The following is a 24,061-nucleotide window of genomic DNA, read 5'->3' as shown; positions in this document are numbered from 1 at the left end:
CCTCCCTCTTGGACCTCCCTCCTCCCCCCCATCCCACCCTTCTAGGTGGTCACAGAGCACCGAGCTTACAGTCTTAAAAGCTACTTTCCACTGAACAACCAGAGTGGTCTTTCTAAAATATACATCAGGTCATTTCTCTGCTCAAGGCCACCAGTTGTTTCCCATCTCACTTAGAGTAACCCTGCCAGGCTGTATGATCCAACCAGCCCCTGCGTGCACACACACACACACACACACACCCTCTCTGCCCTCTTCTCCTTGACCCCCACTTTCCCATCCCTCCAGCCACACAGAGCTTCTTCATGCTCCTTGAACTTGCCAAGCACTCTCCCACTCCAGCACCTTTGAACTAGCTCTTTGCCGTACCTGGACATCTATATGGCACCTCATTTTCTTCCAGGTTCTGTTTAAGTATCATCTTATCAAAGATGCCTTCCTTGACTGTCCTTTAAGAAAAGTCACCCCCACACGCATACACTGTCTCCCCTACCCCTCAGCCCGGTCTTTATTTTTCTTCTAAGTATCATAACCACCTGACACAGATGTCATTGCCGTTTTCCATCTTCCCATGTTAGACTATTAACATCCGAAGAGGAGGGACTGTTCTGTTTACTGCTTGATTTCCAGCACCTAGAATACGCCAGAGTATGGGTTTATATGTTTATATTATTTGTTAAATCAATGAGTGCAGGTACCGTGATCCAATTTTACAGATGAAGAAACAGAGACTCTTAGAAGCTGATTACCTGCCAAAGACCAGTAAGCGGTAAGTTCAACCAGTACGTTCATCAGACACTGGAGTCTTTGCCTTGGTGTCCAGTCCCCTGTGGTGCCACCACGTCCATCACATTCACAACAATAAGGCATCTCCTTCTCCCGACCTCTCTTCTGCTGCTTCCGGGAAACAAACTGCTCTCGGGAGGTGTGGTGGGGAAATGCACAAACCAGCAACAGGCAGAGAGAAGTACAGGGTGTGTGCGGTTTTACTGGTGCCACACACCCGGCCTCTTCTGTCTCTTGTAATCGAGTTGCTGAGATGTGTACGGCTGGCCCAGATTCCAGGGCACCTACTCCACAGGAAAAGCGGGGCTTCCAAAGGAGGCTGGAGATGCCCACAGCCACTTTGCTGAGCCTCATCACACGCACTGCTCAGGCTTCTGGGTTAATCATGAGATGTGGAAAAGAGCAGGAAATCTACCTCCGTAACTGCAGCTCAGCTGGGTTCCTTAGGACATTTCCCAGCAGGCAGAGTGATCCCCGCTTTGCCAGTACTGCAGGCCCATCATTAAGCCCAAGATCCGCCATCCCCTCCTGGGAACAGAGTGCCTGACTCGCCCTCCCACCAAGACCTGCCGGGGGAGCCAGTGGACGCCCCTGACCCAGAGCTGCCAACAGATGCCGCCGCCCACCTGGCTGCCACAGGATGGGGCCGGGAGGGACAGGGCAGCTGGCCCCAGTCCGGCTTCCCGCTCCCCCTCCCCCGCCCCTCCCCCCCAGCGCTGACTCCCCCCAGCTCTTGTCAAACAGAACCAGCTCTGCTACTTACCAACTGTATCACCTTGGGCACGTTATTTAATCCAAGCCTCGGTTTCTGTGTGTAAAGTGGGGGTCAAGATCACGCTTACCTCCTAGGGTGGCCGTGAGACTGACTGAGATGAGGTCTACATTGCAGCCAGCACAGTGCTTGACCCGTAATGGAGCTGGGTAGGTGGTAGCTGTCATCAACACAGACTCAGAGGGCTGGCAGGGGTATCAGAAACCTTTCAGCCAGTGGGAGGCACTGCCAACTACACCCCTGGTAGGCAGGGAGAGCTGGACCAGTTGCCAGCCAGCCCATCCCTCAGTCTCTGGGGCAACTGCAGGGGTTCCTACCAGCCCCTCCCTCCTTCCTGCATCTGATTCCGATGCCATCAGCAGTCAGTGAGCCCAGAGGGACTCTCCAAAGCTCCCCTGGGTTTCCAGTTTCTAATTTCTACCATGATAACCTACCGTGGGTCCAGAGAAAGGCAAACTCTTGGCCACCTGAGGGACAGGGAGGCAAGATACCCAGTCTCGCTGTGGCTGATGGTAGAAAGCACGATGGCAACTCAGGTTTCTAAGCTTCCAAAGACAGTGGGGCCAGGCATGTGCCTACCAGCTTGGCTGAGTCTATTGCTACATCTTGGGGAACTGTGTTAGCCGCCTGGCATCTTGTTGGTGACATGACCTGGCTCACAGTGAGAGTGCTAACACACAGAAATCAGCAGATGTTGCCAGTCAAGGTGCCTCCCTTACCCCTACCCTCAAGAGCTGGTGAACGTTTATCAGCCCACCACCCAGCAAGACTGTTCTCGCTCCCCACCCCTGCCTTGGTTGCTTGTAACTATTCCCCTCACACTACACACCCATCTCAAGTGTTCCTGAAATAAACCGCCAGAGACAGGTGATGAGAAGCCACTGGGGACGCGGGCAGGGGGGCTGACCCCCTGAGCCAGCATTAAGGCTCCGCCTCCCTCCTTTCACTGTGCTCCTTCTCGGAAGAAAGTTCACCAGCAGGTATTTGGATGCAAAGACTCATCACCAAGATCTTTGCACCAGTGCTCCGAGGTGCATGTGGAGCAAAGAGGCAACCAGAAAAATGACTCAGAGCCCCGGAACTCTGACCTCTAGGGGACCACCTAGGGTCACAGAGACTTGTGGACTCCGCCCAGACCCCATGGAGAGCCTTGTGAGGAAGAGCTTGTGGGGCCGGTGGAAAAGGAGGGCTATCCAGTGTCAGCCAGCATCAGCGAGCTCAGCACAGACCTCAGCTTCTCTGGGGTCACGTCTGCATCGCCCCTTGAGGAAGCTGAAAGGAATCCAGGGCAGCAGCCTTGAGGCTGAGGGAGACAGAGCATCTCTGCCCCCATGCCCTTCACCAAATGGACACTGGCCGTTCTGTTCCATCAGGAGCATCGCTGAGCAGCAGCAGCTTCTCCAAGGACCCGGGGGCCCCGGATACTGGGAGTGGCACCGCGGGACCCCCGATGGGCATCCCCCTCCCTCCCCCTCTCTCCCCCACGGAACCCCTTTCCTCCGCAGCAGTAGGTTTCTCCCTGAACTTTACCCTTAAGGGAATCTGGTGCATTCTCTCCTACAATATTTATGACCCACATCAATTTTTCATTCATCCCATCACTCAGCTTCTCAGGCGAGTTTGGAAACTTTCCCTCTGAGTTCTCCTTCTGCTGAGGGTGAGATGGGGACCGGAGTAAAGCCCCAGGGACCTGCTGCACCATCCGCCCCGCCATCCTCCTGCCCGGAGAGCCAGTGTCTGCCACGTTAACTGCCAGCCCCTCCGCCCCTCTTTCTAAGCCGCTCACAATCTGATTACACCTCAACGTCCAACCTTACACCCCACCTCTGCGGCCCCTGCCCCCCCCCCCCACCTTCTCACTGTGATCTGCAAACACAAAGCTTCCCCTCCCTCTCTGGGTGGGGAAAGGGGTTCCTATTGCTTCTGACCCTGTCCTTCCTTTGGTGCATCTGGCCCTGCCTCATCCTCCAAGCCCAGACTAATTCCACATCTTCCCCCAAGCCACATTTCCCCTCATCTAACCCCCATACCATCTCCTTGCTCATCCCTGTTTCACTTCAGCCAGTAATTAATGACTCAGTATTTAGCTGTTCTTTAACTATTCTCTCTGGCTGAAATGTAAGCTCCCTAAAGACAGAGTCTGCACTTTCACACTTCTGTGGCCTGGTTCCCATGGGGCTTACGGTATATAGCACCAGCTACGTAGCAGGTGCTTCATAAATAACTAGATACAGAAATAAATAGCAAAGAATAAAATAACATAATAAAATGATAAATAATAATATAATTATAAATAAACGATTTAATACATAACTTGGTGGAAATCATTTGGACTTTTCTCTAATTTCTACCATGGGTCTTGGTAGAAGACCCATGGTAGAAATTATTATAATTGGGTCTTGTTTTTATCTGGTCTAATCTCAGATGTAATGATGATAATACAGAGATGTTCTTATCTCTGAGAAATACGATAGTATGTTAATTATATTAATAATAATAACGATTGCTCCAATTTATTGAGCCCTTACTCTGTGCTGGAAGCAGCAAAGTGTTTTGCAGGCACTATCTAGCTGACCTTTCAGGTAAGTGTTGTTATAACCCCCATTTCACAGGTGAAACACAGAGAGGTTGTGACTTGTCCAAGGACACACAGCTAATACGCGTTAGAGCAAATGCTCAACAGCTGTAGCTCAGACCAGGGCCCATGCTTAAACGTCGCCTCGTTCCTGCCACAGCTAGTATCCCTGCATCCCTACATCCCTGCGCACAGTCTCCAGGAGGGCAGCCTGAGGTGTGGACAATGCAGTAGCCACCAAAGGCCGGTGCAACCAGCCCAGCAAAAGAGGAGAACCTTCAGGTAAATATGGGGAATGAGCATAAACACTTATATCTGCTCCCGCCTGAAATACCAGAAATGTTATGTAAAGGAATAACAAAAGGGTCGCTCCCCAAAGACAGGGAGAGGAGGGGAAGCCACAGCATCAACACGACACAACAACGAAGACCCAACACGGCCAAAATTAAATAAATAAAATAAATTTAAAAAAAATTATATCAGAAACGAAAGTACTTCTATTTAGAGACAGATTCAGCAGTAAGGATACTGACAGCAACAGAGAAAAAACAAAAGAAAAAACACATTAAAAATTAGAGAGTACAAAACAATGAGAAAGACACAGCCCAGGTTCATTTAATACAGGGACAACTAGTCCTTAATACCTTACCTGTCTAGTAGAAATCACTACAATGCAACTTATTTTTACTGTGTATAATGTCACTCTAATTTATCTAGAAAGGATTAAATTGTGTTCAGCATTTTCTTTTTAAGAAGCATGAACTCGTTAAATTTAAAAGTTTTTTAGTTAAAATGTTTATAACATAGAATCCTAAAATAGTTTTCTCCTGATAGTCTGCCTTCCTCTATATGTACAAGCAGTCATATGTGATGATCTGACTGGACCTGTTTAGAAAGAAAAGGCAACTTTGCCCAAGAAGCTACTTTGCATGAACCTGAGATGAGGTGGAAGAAGGAAAATCACTGGACTGACTGAAGCAGAGTGATGATTAGGGATCAATGAAAATAGAACAGTAAACTGAGGGCCATGAATCCTGGCACAGCAAACAGGAGTAAATGAAAGTTTTCAGGAAAATAGTTATGTGGGATGCATATGCAGTCAACTAACCTTTGACCATGGTGCCCAAAACACAAAATGGGGAAAGGATAGTCTATTCAATAACTGGTGTTAGGAAAATTGATACCCACATGCGAAAGAATACCATAGACAAAAATTAACTTGAAATGGATTAAGGACTTAAATGTAAGACCTGAAACCATAAAACTTCTAGAAGAAAACATAGGTGGTAAGCTATTTGACATAGGTCTTCGCCATATCTTTCTGGATTTGACACCAAAAGCACAAGCAATAAAAGTAAAAATAAACAAGTAGAACTACATCAAACTAAAAAGTTTCTGCACAGCAAAGGAAACAACAAACAAAATGAAAAGGCAACCTATAGAATGTGAGAAAACATTTGCAAACTACCTATCAGATAAGGGATTAATATCCAAAGCATGCAAAGAACTCATATGCCTCAATAGCAAAATAAAAAAAAAAAAAATCCAATTAAAAAGTGGGCAGAGGACCTGAATAGACAGTTCCCCAAAGAAGACATACAAATGACCAACGGATATATGAAAAGGTGCTCAACATCACTAATCATCAGGGAAATGCAAGTCAAAACCACAATGAGATATGACCTCACTACCTATTATAATGTTTATTATGAAAAAAGACAAGAGATAACAAATCTTGGTGAGGATATGAATAAAGGGAACCCTTGTACATTGTTGGTGAGAATGTGAATTGGTGCAGTCACTATGGAAAACAGTATGGCAGTTACTCAAAAAGTTAAACATAGAACTACCGAATGATCCGGCAATCCCACTTCTGGATACATATCCAAAGGAAATGAAATCAGTATCCCAAAGAGATATCTGCATTCCCATGTTCATTGCAGCATTATTGACAATAGCCAAGATAAGGAAACCTGTGTCCATCAATGAACGAAGAAAGAATATGTGGTATATATATTCAATGGAATATTATTTAGCTATAAAAAAGAAGGAAATCCTGTCATTTGTGACAACATGAATGAACTCGGAGGGCATTATGTTAAATGGAAAAAGTCAGACTGAGAAAGACAAATGCTACATGGTATCACTTACATGTGCAATCTTAAAAAAAAAAAAAAAAAAATTGAACTAATAGAAACAGAATAGAAGGGTCCTTGCCAGGGTCTGGGAGATGAGGCAATCAGGAAAACGTTGGTCAAACGTACAAACTTTCAGTTTTAAGAAGAATATGAATAAGTTCTGAGGATCCAATGTACAACATGGTTACAGTAGTTAATAATACTGTCTTGTATACTTGAAATTTGCTGAAATAGACTTTAAGCATTCTCACCACCAAAAAAAAAAAAAAAAAAAACAAGGGTATGGGGGTAGAGGGGAACCATGTGAGGTGATGAAAATGTTAATTAACTTCATCAGGACAAGTATTTCCCAATGTCTAGGTGTATCAAATCAGTTTGTACACTTTAAATATATACAATTTTATTTGTCAATTATACCTCAAGAAAGCTGGGAAAACAAGAACTAAATAAATATTTAGTAAATGAAAAAAAGTTATGAGGTAGGTGTTTAGGAAATATTAATTAGGAAACACTGTACAGACAGGACTAGAGCAGACAGGTACTGCAAACAAGGAAGTAATCTCTCTCTTCTTCTATGGCAATAAACTAAGAGTACCCATGCCTGACAGCAATTCATCAGCAATGTCCCAAAATTCAGATTCCCAAGAGAAAGAACAAACGAATAGGAGAGAAGAGATGCTACGTATATCCTCAGCCCATAGCTTTATCTGTTTTCAGTCTACAAACCAGTTTCTTACAGTCCCCTGGGAACAGGAACATGAAACTGCAGGAGGATAATGGCTGCTTTAACATCTCTCTCTAAGCTCATCAACGATGTGCTAATAGTTCATACATTTAAGCCAGACACTTGTAACTCATTTTCAGTGGTGCAATTGTCTAATAAATTGTTTGAAACTTTAAAAAATCTTCAGTGTTCCATAGAAATGGAAGCCTTTTCACAATAATTGAAACCAGTAATGCAAAACAAATGTATTTCCTTGATAAATTTAGTTTTAAGTAAGCTTTAATTTATATGTTAAATTTTTAAATTTAGTTCAAGTTTTGGCAGAGACATGTTTATTTTAATTGTTGGCCTTCAAAACTCTAGCTTAGGAATAAGCATCTGCCTCTTTTCAATTTTCCGCATAAACTGGGTAAATTTCTTCAAGTTGCAAATGAGGGGTGAACATACACTGTATTGCTTCTGGAAAGGTTACAAAATTGCAGCACTTTTTGTGAATCCTTTATGAGAGATCTTACAGCATTACCCTTAAATCTTCACTAGGGTTCTTATAATGTACTTATATTTAAGCTGTTTTCAAAGAACATAATACATTAGCATCTAGACCTTGTGCCCAAATATCGCTCTTTGGGGCACTTGTCGAATACTCTAATAAATTTTGAACTCCTCTCACTGCTTTATAGAGATTCACAAAACACATGGATCCTTTCTCTAAGATGAAAAACCTCCCAGAGGATAAGCACAAACCCAGCCTCAGCCCACCTATATTGGAGACCCTGTAACCAATCTGACAAATAATAACATACAGTGCGTATTTCTCCAGCTATAGCCTTTGGAGGAAATCAATAAAACTTTCAGAAAATTAAAGTTAGAGCTCTTGAAACACTGTAGGAGGTAACATTCATCCTTTGCAAATACCTTAAGAAAACTGACTTCTGAGAGAATCCAATCCCTATTATAAAATATTCTTCCTTCACCAGTAATGGCAACACTGGTAAAGGCACTGCTAAGCATGGTTGCACCCATCTGAACCAAGCAGGCATAGAATCTAGGTAACAACGCCCACTGGCTATTAATATGATGGAAACTATCTGTGAATTGGGACTCAGTTGATATTAACATGTAAAACCCCTGAAAATCTACAAGAGCATTTTCTTCTGGGGTGTTTTATTTCGTCGGTTTCTTTTTCAGTCTACCTTTTAAGGTATTACCCAATCGCCATGTTACGTATGGTGTCTAGCCATGGTACTGATGTTCATGATTCCATGAAATGGCATCTTTGCTTTACAAAGTATCAGGGTTATAACAGAGAGAGTGGTGAAGGACTAAGAAACATACTTTAATAGAGCCAGTTAACTTGCTGGACACTAACATCCAGTCAGGAGCCTCAAGTAACATCTCTGCCCAAAAGTTTCAATTGCTAAATAGCAAGGGAATAATACCAAGGCCCAATCACAGAGTAGCAAATACCAGAGGCCTGGGAAAATCCCAAGAGAATAGCTTCAATGGCAGTGATTCTCAAATGTTCAAGGTACACAAGAATCACCTGGTGAATGTGTAAAAACAGTTTCTGAGGCCGATCCTCTGAGATTTTAATTCAGCAGGTCAGGCGAGGTCCATGAATTTATAGTTCTAACACGGCTGGCGGAACCAGAGCTGCTGCTCTGAGGAACACACTTTGAGAACCACTGCCCCACCACTATTAAATCAGAGTCAGCAGTCTTGTAAAATGCAAGGTGATTTGCATGTTCATTAAAGTTTGAGAATCACTGCTTTAGGAGATGAGGCAACAGGTTTGTTTGGTTTTTTCCTTCCTCCTGTGATATCAGGATAGGGAGATGGTGAAAAGAGAGGTTTTCAAAAGAAAGTAAGTGCTTAAATCACACTCTTTGTCATGAAACAAACCTATCTGGCCACCTTGCTCACCTTCCTCAATGAAGCATCACTCACTCCTTCCTTTATCCACCTCTCCATCCTCACTGTACCTTACCTAGGGCTCACGAGGAGACAGAGGTCCCATATGAACTTCAGATCGGCATGTTATAGATTTCCCGGGAAAATCCAGAATTCATATAATTGTTTTTCTAGTCAATAAAAATTACACTGGCATTAAACAAAGAATCAAGTTTGAATTACATACGTTTAGAAAACTTTTCATGTAAATAACTTCACAAGAAATTCACAGAAAAATATTTTTTTAGACTGATTGGCAACAGGGCCACGACAAGAGCAAGAAATGTCAACAGAGTGGCCTCCTGTGGTCACCCATGTCTCAGAGATGGAGGAAGGAAAGATAGCCTCTTGACTGATTTGCACTGTATGTAATTTTACATTACATGTAATTACGTGGACTAAACCAAGTGTAACACAGAAGACTAAACATGCTATCGTTCCATGTGATGAGCCTCTACAAAGAGGAAAAAACAGAAGATGTGAAAAAAAAACCACTTTTTTTCTACTTTAATTTTGTACCTATATGAGATGATGAATGGTCACTAAACTTACTGTGATAATCATTTCATGATGTATGCAAGTCAAAGCACTACGCTATATACCTTAAACTTTTACAGTGCTGTATGTCAATTATATCTCAGTAAAACCGGAAGGAAAAAAAAAAGTGGAAGATGTGAATATATCAAGCCTTGGCAATGGGAAAGGCCTAAGTCCACGTGACTCATCACACCTCCTTCTTGCTGATTCATGCTATTGTAGATTCAGCAGCTCCAGCAGCGAAACAGCTTATCTGTTAATAAGCTACAGAAAGAAGAGCCCCAAGTCCCATCACGCACTGCAGAAATGTGATTTGAACTGGCAAACATCTCCCAATCCACCACAACAACCCCTTGCCTCGCTTACCTGAAACTTTCACACATACCACATCTCCCCAATTATTTCCATAATCAGTGAGCCTATTGCTGATCTAAAACCTGACACATACATGAGTAGATTCCAGGTCTGTTAAGTACCAGGAGCAAAGGAGGACACAGAAAAACACCGCATTTAGTCTCATTTTCTCTGAGAAATTCAGTGCACTGCAAGACAGCACTGGACTGAGAACACGGAACCAAGGTTCTAACACCAGTTTTTCTACCAGATACCTTGAAGCAAGTCACTTGGCCTCTTTCATTTCATTTCTTTCGAAATTAGACTACATTATCATTCAGATACTTCCATATCTAGGAGTCTGTGATTATGCTGAGTATCCATGCTATTAGAAAGCCAAAGAAACAGCTACTCAGAAGCACATGGAAAATAACCATCTTGGATGAGACTTAAGAGCTGCAGTGGCACTAGCTCCACACAAGGCATCCTAATCCCAGGTCAGAACTCGGTACTGCAGGCTGCCCAGAAACTGGGGCATATAATAAGGTTTATTCATATGAGCATCCTTCCTAACTTATTCAACCAGAAGTCTTTCATGAATACCACCCAGATGCTGAAATTAGGATCGCCATCCTTAGGTACCAGGGATTAAAGTATGATCCAAAGAGTTCAAGTTGCCTCCAAAATGTCTACAACTGCATGGAAGTTGAAGGCCTCACTCACCTCGTTCCCGCCACATCCTGCAAATCCTTTTCTTAGAAGGAAATCACAAACTCCCTTTCTTGAAGACAGATGGGTAATTCATGTACAACCATCTGTGAGACTGCCTGCATGGGGCCTCCTTGTTTGAAGACTACAGAGATTTTAAATTAAAAGAACCATCTATGTCAACTCTGTCTAGATGATGTGTTCAAAGGGAAGACTCAAAGCAGCAAACTAGAGGGAACTTTTCGTTTACTTATTTCTAAAAAGCCAAATAAACCCTCTAGGAATGGTTATCTGTCATTTCCTTTCTCAGCACCCACTGTTCCTTCTTCTGGCTGCAGTCACAATTTTTATTTGCAAACCATGACTACCGCCCTCAGTGGACCCATGTCTTCTGTCCCAGGCTTCCTTTTCCTCTAAGAATTTTATGATCTGCATGAATCACTTTGCATAGATAACTAAAATTGATCATTAAAATCTGAAATTAAAAAACAAAAAAAGAGCATGCAACACCCTGTTCTTATTTTGCTTCAAGGATACTCCTACTGAGCTCATGGAGCTGAAAGCTGCAAAAACTTGAAGGATCCTCCTCTCAGGTTGAAAGACTAGGACATGAAGTACCCAAGTATGCCACACAGAGTTCAAGAAAAGGAATACAGCCAGATCTTCCATCTAAGTACCAGGAAGAAATCGGAGGTAGGGAAAAGAATTGGGGTAGCTCAGCAGTAGCCTTTTTCTTAACGTCAGAAGCCTGATTTTTATTCCGAAACAAGACTATAAAACAGCATTTCCCAGACATTGTCGCATGCAGGTGTAATCATGTGACTGTGTCTGGGCCAATGACCTGCAAGAACAAGTGTTATGCTGGCTTCCAGAAGGCTCTGGCAAAAGTCCAACTTAATGAAATGAAAATGTCTGATTAGACCTTGACTTGTCCTGACAACTCTGGTCACAGGGAAAGCAGTCTTATTGACTCATCATGTCATTTCGCTCAACTATTGATGCAAGGAGTATCATGAGGAAGAAAGAACTGCTTGCAAATGTACAAAGTAAGCAACAAATACCCCTGTCAACAGTATTAAATTATTTATCAATCACACACTACAGGTTATATCACAGTAGTTACAATGATGGAGGCCACTGGGTCCTCACCAACAAAAAGACTGGCTCTTCCACTTTTAGGACAGTTATTTAGAGCAGGGGTCCCCAACCCCCCAGGAACCTGGCCGCACAGCAAGAGGTGAGTGGCGGGGAGCCAGCGAAGCTTCATCTGCCGCTTCCCATCACTCACATTACCAGCTGAACCATACCCCCAATCCCCCGTCCGTGGAAAAACTGTCTTCCACGAAACTGGTCCCTGGTGCCAAAAAGGTTAGGGACCGCTGATCTAGAGGACTACAGGGCACTCAGCGTTTATCAGGAGTCTGTGCTTTCACAGAATCTACTCTTCAGTAAGTCTACAAATCTTTTATCCTTGGCCCTAAAAGCCAAAATCAGGGTTGTACTTTATTATAATCAAGGTGTTTAGGAATTTCTGGTGAAAATAAAAGTTTACACTCAAAAGTGAATAAATGTTCCTGAATCTACCTTTCATCTTTGGTTAATACGTTTCTTGCTAAACAAGCCAAATTCATAAAGGAAAAGACAGGTTACCTCATAACACTTTCTTTTCAACTAAAGCAGTAAAGACCCACACTAACGCTGCATTTTTTTACTTCCAAATTCTATACATCAGGCTTCTCACAGAAACTTTCACTTCAGCCAGTGGAATACCTTGCAGGAGGCAGGCACTCAAGAAATATTTGTTAAGGTGACTTGAACATAGTAACACATTAGGTGAACATTATAGGAAGTTAGCCTAAGGGCTCTTCACTGAGAAGAAAACAGTTTTTTACCATGTTCTTTATTGCCAAGTGAAAGGATATACATATATAGCCTTCTTCGCTCAAAATGTACCCTCTCCACATCACTGACATCCTGTAAATGGCCATAAATCACAACTGGTCCTTGTCATGAGAAAAAACTGTGTGTGTCAACTTGAGTTTGTCTGCCTTAAAAGACAGGTGCAAGGGTAAAATCAAACATATTTAAGTGCTTGGGAAAGCAACACTGCTCTACAGAAGCAAGGGAATATTAGGGGCAGGAATTACAAACATATACACCTTTTATAGCAATAGACTCCAGACAGGAAATCAGGATGAGACTGGTCTATCCTGGCATTCATTTCATAGAGTTTAGTTTCGTCTGATGAATATTTAAACCCAAAGCACTGCAGTGGTAGTGCCAATATATGTCATATTTTCAGTTGCATCTCCTTTCTGGACTAGGAGCGCCCCTAACTATTCATAAGCCTTAAAATCCTAATTATTGGGTAGACCAGCGGCAGACTGGAGTGACACGAAATTAAGGTTGACTTTTAAGAAAATAGGCACACGTCTTGTACTGCTCTATTAGATACACTTTGGCATTTTGCAGAGCCCAAATGAATTACAGAAGAGACACAGGTACTGTTAATACATCACATGCCTTCTAAAAATTCTGGAAGACGTGGGGAGTCCCACATCATTTCTTTGGGACTAGAGACGTTGCCAAGGACTGAAATTGATGATGCATAGAAGGAGAACCCTCCAAAACTAACTCCTCTGCTTTGCTGACCCAAAGGAAGCCAAAGGAAAGAGACTCTCTCACTCCAAGTAACTCCCTAAACTAACAATGTTTAGAAAAAACAAGTATTTTCAAGATGGTTCAGAGTTGGAGGATAGCAGGCAGAGAGTAGAAACTGACTTGGATTTGATTATGGGGTCACGAGAAAGGATCAGAAATGTTCATTTTTAGTTATTACTGAAGTTTTTATAAAATCCCAAGACATTCACTAGAACTTTACTAATTAAGACACGTAACCCACACACAACTAGACTACAAGTACTTATAATACATGTTTTTGTTTTTTGTTTTTTGAGAAAGAAATCTCAACTACCAAAGGTTCACCAGCTGCAGGACTTCAAAGGCAGTAATAGGAGCAATGGTCTCCAATGACTCAATTTGGAAAGAAAAATCTCTCACACAACCCACGCATTAGACAAGATGACATATACATCTACTTCAGGACACCTTACATTTTGGATGAATAGCCTTGAATTTACTTCACAGCCAATAGCTTGCCAGAGAAAACTTAGAGTTGGATCCTATTACTTAATACACTAAATCCACAGCTCAAAGTCCATCTCACTGGATAATTGAATATAACTAGCGATGGGAATTAAAACTGAGGATGCTAGCAGCCCTGATTTCACTGTTATTATTTGTACTGTGTGAAATGATTTTCGTATTGGCAAGTATGGGATCTCTGAAACTGTGCACTCTTCCTATCTACCATGGTACATACGATTATTTGCCCATGCACGCTCTGAGGGGCAATGCGGTACAATGAAAGGAGCCCTGAGCTTGAGTCAAAACCAGTTCTAGTGCCAGCTCTGCCACTATCTGGCTGAAGACCTTGGACCACACTTTAGGTCTAAGTTTACTCATTAATTTATTTAATAACCATGATTTGATCACAGACCTAAAAGAACACAACATTGCTCAGCTGTAAAAGGGGGGAAACTAGACCTAGTTTATAGAACTGGTGTTAGACTTAAATGAGATAATGGGTGTACTTTGCATCCAAGACACATTGGTGCTAGTCTTCTTCTACCGCAACTATCAGGCACTGTGTTCAGTCTAAAACACCATTGCAGGGAGCACACTGGAAGCCCTCATCTCGTTTGTCATCACTGGGTAAAGCCTCTTGCCTCTTAGTCGGTAAAATCCATGAAGGCCAGGATTTTCTTCTTTCTAATACACAGACGCATCCTCTGAACCTGCATGTGCCTCAGCATCTAGTAAGCACTTAATAAATAATTGTTGAATGAATAAATTCTCTTTTACTCCTTAAAATAACTCTGGATCAACTAATATTTTTACCATTTTACAGTGAGGAGGCTGAATAATGAGATAAACTGTCTATACAATCAGGTGATAAGGCCCTTCCAATTCCACAATGCTATCTATAGTTGTTATATTTTCCAATAGTTCATCATTATATCATTCTTCCTAAATAATTGCTACTTACTCACATTTATTTATTGGTTATTGCTTAAATAATAGCAAGAGTCTCAAACTATAAAATCTACTCCTATCTTTAAAGAAAATAAAATATTTGAACCATAAAAAAAATCATTTGTTTATAAGAAAACTTTATTCTCACATCTACACACGAACTATCTAATGAGGTTATTCTTTTTTTTTTTTTTCTTTTTTTTTTTAATGAGGTTATTCTTAAGAAACTCTTCCGGGCTTCCCTGGTGGCGCAGTGGTTGAGAATCTGCCTGCTAATGCAGGGGACGCGGGTTCGAGCCCTGGTCTGGGAAGATCCCACATGCCATGGAGCAACTGGGCCTGTGAGCCACAATTACCGAGCCTGCGCGTCTGGAGCCTGTTCGTCTGGAGCCTGTTCTCCGCAACAAGAGAGGCCGCGATAGTGTAAGGCCCGCGCACCGCGATGAGGAGTGGCCCCCGCTTGCCGCAACTAGAGAAAGCCCTCGCACAGAAACGAAGACCCAACACAGCCATAAATAAATAAATAAATAAATAAATAAATAAATAAATAAATAAATAAATAACTGATTGAAGGACTTAAAAAAAAAAAAGAAACTCTTCCAAGTAGTTTTCCCAACCTAAACTTCCATATACTTTTCCCCAAATAAGAAGCGAAATAAACAATCAGTCAAGAGTGATATTAAAAACATGGGGGCAATCCTGTCCCTAAAACATTTCTTCACCAAAATTTGGATTCTTTCACTTTAAGAGCAGCAAGATCATCTTTTTTACTATCTTTCAGAAGATAACTGTAGCTTCCCTAGTCTGGGGCCCTAAATGAGAAAGACCTCGGTTAGATGCAGCCAATGTCACAGGGTCTCCTGGCTCTGAATCAGTATTTTCACACACTCCCAATCATAAATGCCCCAGAGACCTCCTATCCCCAAAACTGACACTGCTGTATCTCAAGTTCAGGTTTACAGAATGATGGCCTCCTCCAAGGCCTTCCTTAGAAAACGTATTCCCAAATTTGCCATCTCACCTCATGCTTCCTTCTCCAAAAGCAGCCTACTCTTTACCACTCATAAGTCTTCTCCTCTAAAGGGCTCAACGTACATTGGGGCACTCAGCAGATATTACACTCTACTCCATCAAAAGGATCTCATAAATTTGTTTTAATTTAGTAATTAACATTCCTCTAGACTCGCAGAAGTGTTGAGGGCAAAGTCATAACGCTTTTAATGGCAAAATCAAACTGTAAGCCCAGGTCAGACTTCACATCTAATGCTGTTGCTGGCAGACCCAGTGATTTTGAGACCGAGCAAGATGATTTTATCATTAAGGCATCACCACTGCTGTGCAGGGAATTTCTCTTTCATTACACCTCAGCTCCCTCCCACCTCAAAACGCTGCGTAGAGTTCTAACGTACTCTGAAACCACAGTAACTTATGACAGAGCAGCCATTATGATGACCTGTAAGTCATCAAGATACATATCAACCACTGGCTATGTTATTAATACTTGAAGTATCAAATTTGCTAAGGAAGCAAAAAGGAGCTTCGTTCTTCCTCAAGGGGAATCAGAAACCAGTATGTTCAAGAGAGGATTTCCATAGGAAAACCGCCCCTGCCTCAGACAGCACCTACCATCAACATGTTTATGGGCAAACACAGTATCAGAAAAACATGCTGTGAGTCTTAGAAACAGCATATGCCTCATTTCATACGGGCTGCTATGGTGCTAGGCATTGTTTTTTGGTTTTGTTTTTTTTACTGCATTTCAGAGAAATAACCGTAAAATGAAGGTCTATAACCAGCATATAACACAATAAACAACAGCATCAACTTCTGCACCCTTTTTGTGAATGGTTTCCCTATGCTTTAATTGAAAATGTAAGTTTTAATATGCTTTGTGTTTTCTCTCAAAATAGTTTGGGACCAATTCTATTCTAAGACTTCTGTATTTACCATCTCCATCCAAGGTCCAAAGATTACAGAATTTACAAATGAAGGACACCCCCTACACACACACACACACACACACACACACACACACACACACACACACGTCAGTCATAGAGGAGCTATGACAACAAAATTCCTGAATGACAGAAAGAAACACAGAGGACAGTGGCTTGAAACAGCAATGGTGGTCACCACAAGCTTTGTCCTAGAGTTCAGCTCAGGTCTTTCTGAAAGCCTGGACCAAAAATTCACAAAAACAAGAAGCAGTAACACAGTTCACATAACTTTCCTGAGCTTAAATGTATAATAGATCCGGGTAACTGTCCAATCTAGGTTGTATCTTCAGGGAATCTCAAACTCTCATAAAAAACCAAGGTTTCTGGCTCAAGGAAAGGCTTAAAGTTAGAGATGAGCATTGTTAAATCACTGGTTCCTATTCACATTTCAACCCTTGAAATAACGCTTCACTACTTGTCTCAGTCACCAGCGACTCTAGTCTGTCTTGAGAAAGCTCACACGCCTCCCTGGACTCAGCCATCTCCTTCTCACCGACAGGTCAGGTCCAATACAACCAAAGCTTAATTCACTTTAAAAGATATGTGAACTATTATTCAAGGACAGTAGCTGTCTGTTTACAGAAGCTTCATCCACATCAAGGCAGCTGAGTTTGTGAGCTTGATTTTTGTATTCTTCTTTCATTCTGTCAAAATTCAAGCTTACAGATATTTCTGCTTTCAGTCTATTCTTTAATAAATGTCCCGCTCAGTGTAAGACAGGACTCAGAGTTTCAATGACATAACTGTATATTTTCCCAAGAAAATTGTTTATGTACCTTTCCATAAATGTTTTAACTTTTTCACCTAGAATATAAAATCCTTGAAGAAAATGTCTGTCTTCTATAGTTTAGCAAGATACATGCTCAACACAATTTCCAAATCACCTTTAGTACCAATTTTAACCATGAAGAACACTGAAAATTCTACTGTAAATTATCAAATATATGGTAGCAAATATATAAATGAAATTCTTCTGTCATTTAGTACAAAGAAGAGAGATACAAATATAGGATAATTTCTCAAATGAGTTTCAACTACTTAATGTGCTACTTTAAAGCATATTCACAAACAACAGAAATAATCAATCTGAAGAACTGGATTCATCTCTATACACAGGGGACATTTTTATACAGTTTCTCGAAGAATTAGCCACACACAAGCACAATAGGTACCATAAAGATTAAAAGAAAGTAACTGCATTAAAAATACTTGTTTATTAAAAGGAACGGTTCCTATTTTATATGTATACACATCTATTTTTATAGAAAAGAACACATCTATTTTTATTCTAATTTCCATGACTCACTCCCCACCCATTCACCGATGAGATAGATAACAGTTGATCCTATTTTTCACCTTTTAATTTATTCTACCTGGAGAAATAAAATTCATCACTGTCCCATGTTATTTTCCCTCCCCTTTGGACATTTATCCACTAAATAAACATCTACTACCCACTGCTGTTAAGCAGTGTGCTGGGTCCTGGGGCTCCATCCCAGTCTCCTCCGCTGGTTTCCCCTATTTGCCCCAATTTCTAAGCGCTGAAGTGTCCCAGGACTCAGCCCTGTCTCATCCTCAAGTCAGTCTACACATGCTCACTTGGTGGTCTCAGCTAGTCTCCTGGTCTAATTAGCATCTATCCTATGCTGACCACCCCCATATTTATATATACTGCAGACCTCTTTCCTGGGCTCCAGTTTCACATATGGACTCACCAACTCATCCTCTGCCAATAGATGTTTTACAGATCTCGAACGTTTAACAGGCCCAACTAACTCCAGATCTTCTCCACCAAACCTCCTTTCAAAGGATGAACTTGATGACAACTTCGTCCTTCTAGTTAGTTAGGCTGAAATCCTTGAAATCATCCTGACACCTCTTTCTGTCATACCCCACAGCCAAGCTATCAACAAACCTCTCTTAGAAGGCTGGCCAAGGAGACACTTTGACGTAAGCTTCTGCCCAATCCTGACGCCTCTGCCTCCCTCCCACTATGTTGTTCCCAAGGGCACATGCTTACAAGTATTCTACACACTAAACCCTGTCTGAGTCTACTTCCCAAATGATCCAAATGCTTCAAGTCTTCACTACAAACATCCATTACAATATTGTGCATACAACAGCTTATCCCTACTAGAAATAAAACAAAGGATGATTTTAGCTGATCTATGTGTAGAATCTTATAGTTATAGATTCAGAGATTAAGGATATTTCTTGTCTTCTTTACAAGGACACTGAATGCCTCATGCTGCCTTACTACTCTTTTTGTTTATCCTCCATGCAGCAATGAAAGGCTTTAAATAAATCTTATCCATTCAAGTCCAACTGGTATTTTTTCTTTCTCTTCCCTGAGGAGCATCTTTTTTCTACACTACCACTTCTCTATTACTTCAGTTATTCACTGCATTTAGTTGTTTATCTTATTTTTTTCAGAAGTATTCCTTCATAACAAGGAGGTGCTAAAAACCTCATTTCACAAGTAGGTATGAAAAAGAAATATCTGGAACACCTTTCCTAAAAAGAAATCCAAAGGTAGCTAATTTAGTACATAAGCCTTTAGGAAAGCATTAGAAGAAAGTAAGACAAAGTCAAATATTAACAATTTACTGAACATAAATTCTCATTACACAAAATAGTATCTCTCCTTATAACTTCAAAATATTAATAGGGCAACACAGCGAAATATCAAGGGTCAGATGCAGCTAGACTACAAAATGTTATGTTTTTATTTTAGAAGTATGATTTTTATTATTGCTGAAACGAGAATTTTAGAAAAAAAACTACCATCAGTTTCTTAACATGTAATTTATTTGTAAAAGTCAACCAAAACAATCTGAATTCAATCATCAGCTCAGGAAGCAGATTCCATGACATTTTTTTCCCCTAAATGCTAAATGACACAGGCAGCGATAAAATATGCAGAGAAAGAACCATGTCACAGAAGATGTGACAATTTTGATAAATGATGATAAACTGTGATGTAGAACAGCCGTTTGTAAGCTGCTGTTTTCAAAAACATGTATTTTAATGATGATTTTTGCCAAATATCATTTTAGAGAGATAGTCTGTAATAAAACCATTGACAAACAAAATTGGTACCTTATTATAAATTAGAACAGAAATGTATTTAAGTTTTCAGCAAACTTGTAATTTTGCTTTAAATGAGAATGCATTTTAGATCCAGTCAGTTCCTTACAATGTTAAACACAGTCATCATCTGACCCAGAAATCCCACTCCGAGGTATAAAACAGAAATTAAAACATACTTTCACACAAACCCTTGAACATGAATGTTCATACATGCAACATTATTCATAAAAGACAAGAAGTGCAAACAACCCAAATGTCCATCAAGTGACATATAATATCAATAGAACAGAATATTATTCAGCAATAAGAAGGAATAAAGTACTGATACATGCTACAATACGGATGAACCTTGAAAATATTATATTAAGGAAGCCAGTCACAGGAGGCTACATATCATTATGTTTATATGAAATATAAATTCTATTGATATGAAATGCCCAGAATAGGCAAATCCATAGAAATAAGATGTAGATAAGTGGTTGCCTAGGGTTGAGAGTGTAGAGGGAATGGAGAATAATTGCTAATGGATATAGGGTTGCTTTCTGGGGTAATGAAATGTTCTAGAATTGTGCACCGTGATGGCTGCACAACTCTCTGGCTATACACCACCTCTGAATTGTACACTTTAAGTGGGTGAACTGTATGTGAACTACATCTCAAAAAAGCTATTTAAAATGCCAGTTAAAAAGGCCAGTCATGGGCGTTCCTGGTGGCGCAGTGGTATAGAATCCACTTGCCAATGCAGGGGACACGGGTTCGAGCCCTGGTCCAGGAAGATCTCACATGCTGCGGAGCAACTAAGCCCACGAGCCACAACTACTGAGCCCAAGTGCCACAACTACTGAAGCCCGCGCGCCTAGAGCCCACGCACCGCAATGAAGAGTAGTCCCCGCTCGCCGCAACTAGAGAAAGCCCACGCACAGCAACAAAGACCCAACGCAGCCAAAAATAAATAAATAAATAAATTTACTTTTTAACAAAAGGGCCGGTCATGTTGTAGGTGTTTATAACTTGTATAGACTTTTCAAAGTCTAAATCCCTAATTATCAAAATATGTTTCTTACTGTCCACAAACCTCATTTCATTTCCTTACATAAAACCACCTGCCTATTCCACTATAAATACTACACGTAGTGAAAGAAAGTGCTTCTAAAATTAAATCATGTTTTCAAAACAGATTTCTCCTTAATATATTTAATTTTAATGATTCGCATGTGCATTATCCACACTTTCCATTAACTATGGTTAAATTTTCAATCTCAGATAAGTATCCCCCAATACAAAAGCACAGTAACAGGCCATTCCTCTCCCAACACAAGCTGTGTGGACTAAACTTTTAACGTATTAGCTTGAATTTTAAAAAGCAAAATTAAGGAGGCAGATCTGTAAGAAAAGCAAGCATATGAAGTCTCAGAATTTTAGAATGGAAAATATTTTCAAGATTGATCCTCTTCAGGACTACCGAAACTTTAGTATCTAAGAACTAACCCCAGGAATTTTGTGATATTCTCATATCACCTTACTTTTTAAATTTTTATTGGAGTATAGTTGATTTACAATGCTGTGTTACTTTCTGCTATACATACCTTACTATTTTGCCTTATTATTTATATTTACATTAAGTTGATTCCTTTCCTTTTTTTTTTTTTTTTTAAACTTAGCAATGTATGACACAACATCAGTGACCTTAGGGGTTTGGTAAGCTATCTGTACTAGTCTAACAAACATTACAATAAATAAAATTTTAAATGGTGATGTGTCTATCACTTAAAAACATCTTGCACATGATCAGTACTACATCTACCACACTTTGGGAAACACTGATCTAGTTTTAGCTTCTAATTTTATGGGTGAGAAAGTTGAACTTCCTGGTGACTCTCAAAAGTCTGTGCACATCAGAACCTCCTGGAGGGTTTGTGTTAAAATAGAGAGTGCCGGGCTCTTCCCCAAGAGCGTAGGTCTGGGGTAAGGTCTGAGAATTTACGTTTCTAACAAATATCTAAGTGGTACTAATGCTGCTGGCCCAGGGACCGCCCTTCAAAAACCACTGACCAAAACCTACTAACCCCAAATTAGTCAGACCAGAATTTAAACTAGAACCCAATCTTCTCTTAGATGCTCTTATAATTATATGCTCTATCAAACATGTTTAATGTTGCTGAATTTTATTCACCTTTCACTTAATTTTACTCTTTTCAATAAAGGTGATTATTAAATGCTAAAGATCAGGTTTATACATTTTTAAGACTTCAGAGTTGTTATAAAATAGTGATTAATAAAAATTTAAGGAAAAGAACATTACAATCACCTTTGAGGACCCTGAATCCCTTTTCTTGGTCACATACCCTCCGTTAGTCCTTTGAGATAAACATTATCTTCAAGTTTGTGTCTTATCATCCACTTGCTTTTCTTGTTAGTTTTCTCATAGCTGTATCTCTAAATAACATATTGTTTAGGGTGTATGTTCTGAGCTTTATACTATATCTTTTTATGCTATTTGCTTTTTTATTCAATATGATGTTTTTGAGATGTAGCCCTCGGTTTTTATCAGTAATTCACTGCTTTCATGGCGGGACACTATTTCATCTACAAGAAAACAGCACTAAAATTGTTGACTTTTTTTTTCATTTTGAAAAAATCAGAGGTAAAAAAGAAGTTGCAAAAATAGTACACAGAAGTCCTATGTATGCTTCATCCAGTTTCCTCCAATGGTTACATCTTACCTAACTATATTACAGTATCAAAACCAGCAAACTGGTTTTGGGACAATGCTTGTGTATAGTTTCATGCCATTTTATTATACATGCAACTCTCAATTTTTAAGTTCTTTTTTTTTTTCTCGCGGGCCGCCCAGGCCGCGAGACCAAGGGCCGCGGGGGCCGGGCCGGCGCGCCGCCCCCGCCCCGCCTCAGGCCGCCCGCGCTTGGGCCGCCGCCCGGCGACGCGAGGCCAGTCCCACCCCGCCCCCACCCCCGCCGCCGGCCCGGGGGCCGCTCACCTTCCGCGTTGCCCCAGACCACCATGCCCGGGCACAGCCGCCTCCTCCGGCCTCGCTGGCCCCGCCGCCGCCACACGGTGCCCTCGCCTGGGGCGGGGAGAAGGGCCGGGGAAGGAGTCGCACCGCCGCGCCGCGGTCCACGCTCGCCCCACACTCGCAGCGGCCACCCTGAGCGCGCCCAATGGCTGCTCTGTCCCTCCCCCTCCGACGGGCGCGCGCGCCGCGGCTCCGCCCCACCCCTCCCCCTGCGGGGGCCGGCGCGCTCCCAGGCTCCTCCCCGCCCTTCCCCACCCGCGGCGGTTCCGGCCCCGGCTCGCACTCCGCCCCGCGCTGCGCAAGTGCCCGCCTCGCGCCTAGCCTCGGGCGACCCTGAACCACCGGCGCGGCGCCCCTCCCAGGCCCGCCCGCGGAGGTCAGCCCCTCCGCTGCACGTGACCGTCTCGCTCGCGGGGGCGGAGAGGAGCGCGGCGCCGGCCCGCCTTCCGCATCCCGAGACCTGCGCGCCTCCCGCTGGGGTTGATGCGCTGTTCTCCTCTCTGCGAGTCCCCGCCCCGCGCTGCACTCCCCAGTCCGGGAGGACACTAGTTCAGGGACTGACCATGCTTAATCAAGATCATTCTAGTGATATTAATGAATATCTGAGTTACTTCCTTTATTCCCCCCCCACCCCCCGCCAATTAAAGACAATGCTCCTACCTATTAGAAAAATGAAAATCCAAACACTGACAGCCCCAAATACTTGCAAGAATGTGAAGTAATAGGAACGCTCGTTCATTGCTGGTGGGAATGCAAAATAGTACAGCCATTCTGGAAGAGAGTTTGGCAGTGTCTTACAAAACTAAACATACTCTTACTATACGATCCAGCAATCGGACTCCTTGGTATTTACACAAAGGAGTTGAAAAATTATGTCCACATAAAAAACCTGGACACAGATGTTTCATAGCAGCTTTATTCATAATTGCCAAAACTTGGAAGCCACCAAGATGCCCTTCGGTAGATGAATGGGTAAACAAACTGGTGCATCCAGATAATGGAATATTATTCAGCACTAAAAAGAAATAAGCCATCAACCCATGAAAAGATATGCAAGAACTTTAAATGCTTATTACTAAGTGAAAGAAGCCAATCTGAAAGGCTACATACTCTTTGATTCCAACTAAGTGATACCATAATGGTGGATAATGTCATTAGTCAAAACCCATAGAACATACAACACCAAGCGTGAATCCTAATGTAAACTATGGACTTTGGGTGCTAATGAAGTGTAAATGTAGATTCATCAGTTGTAACAAATATACTTCTCTGCTGAGTAGTTGATAATGGTGGAGGCTATACATATGTGGGAACAGGGGGTA

The 24,061-nt window shown here is 41.8% G+C and overlaps 1 long non-coding RNA gene across 7 annotated transcripts in view; it reads right to left on the bottom strand.

Moving 5' to 3' along the window:
• Positions 1 to 22,924, bottom strand: part of LOC137759774 (uncharacterized) — a 51,843-nt gene extending 28,919 nt beyond the window's left edge. For 4 of the 7 annotated variants that reach the window (XR_011073160.1, XR_011073162.1, XR_011073159.1 and 1 more), the window contains exon 1: positions 22,704 to 22,924. This is a non-coding gene — a long non-coding RNA (uncharacterized lncRNA). The remainder of the gene's footprint in view (positions 1 to 22,703) is intronic. The other 3 variants (XR_011073163.1, XR_011073164.1, XR_011073158.1) reach the window with 3 other exon arrangements.
• Between the last annotated feature and the right edge of the window lie 1,137 nt (positions 22,925 to 24,061).

The sequence above is a fragment of the Eschrichtius robustus genome, chromosome 2 (assembly GCF_028021215.1).
Source record: "Eschrichtius robustus isolate mEscRob2 chromosome 2, mEscRob2.pri, whole genome shotgun sequence".
NCBI classification, from domain to species: domain Eukaryota; kingdom Metazoa; phylum Chordata; class Mammalia; order Artiodactyla; family Eschrichtiidae; genus Eschrichtius; species Eschrichtius robustus.
Note: the sequence above shows the minus strand (reverse complement) of the source record. Positions and strands in the feature narration are given on the sequence as shown.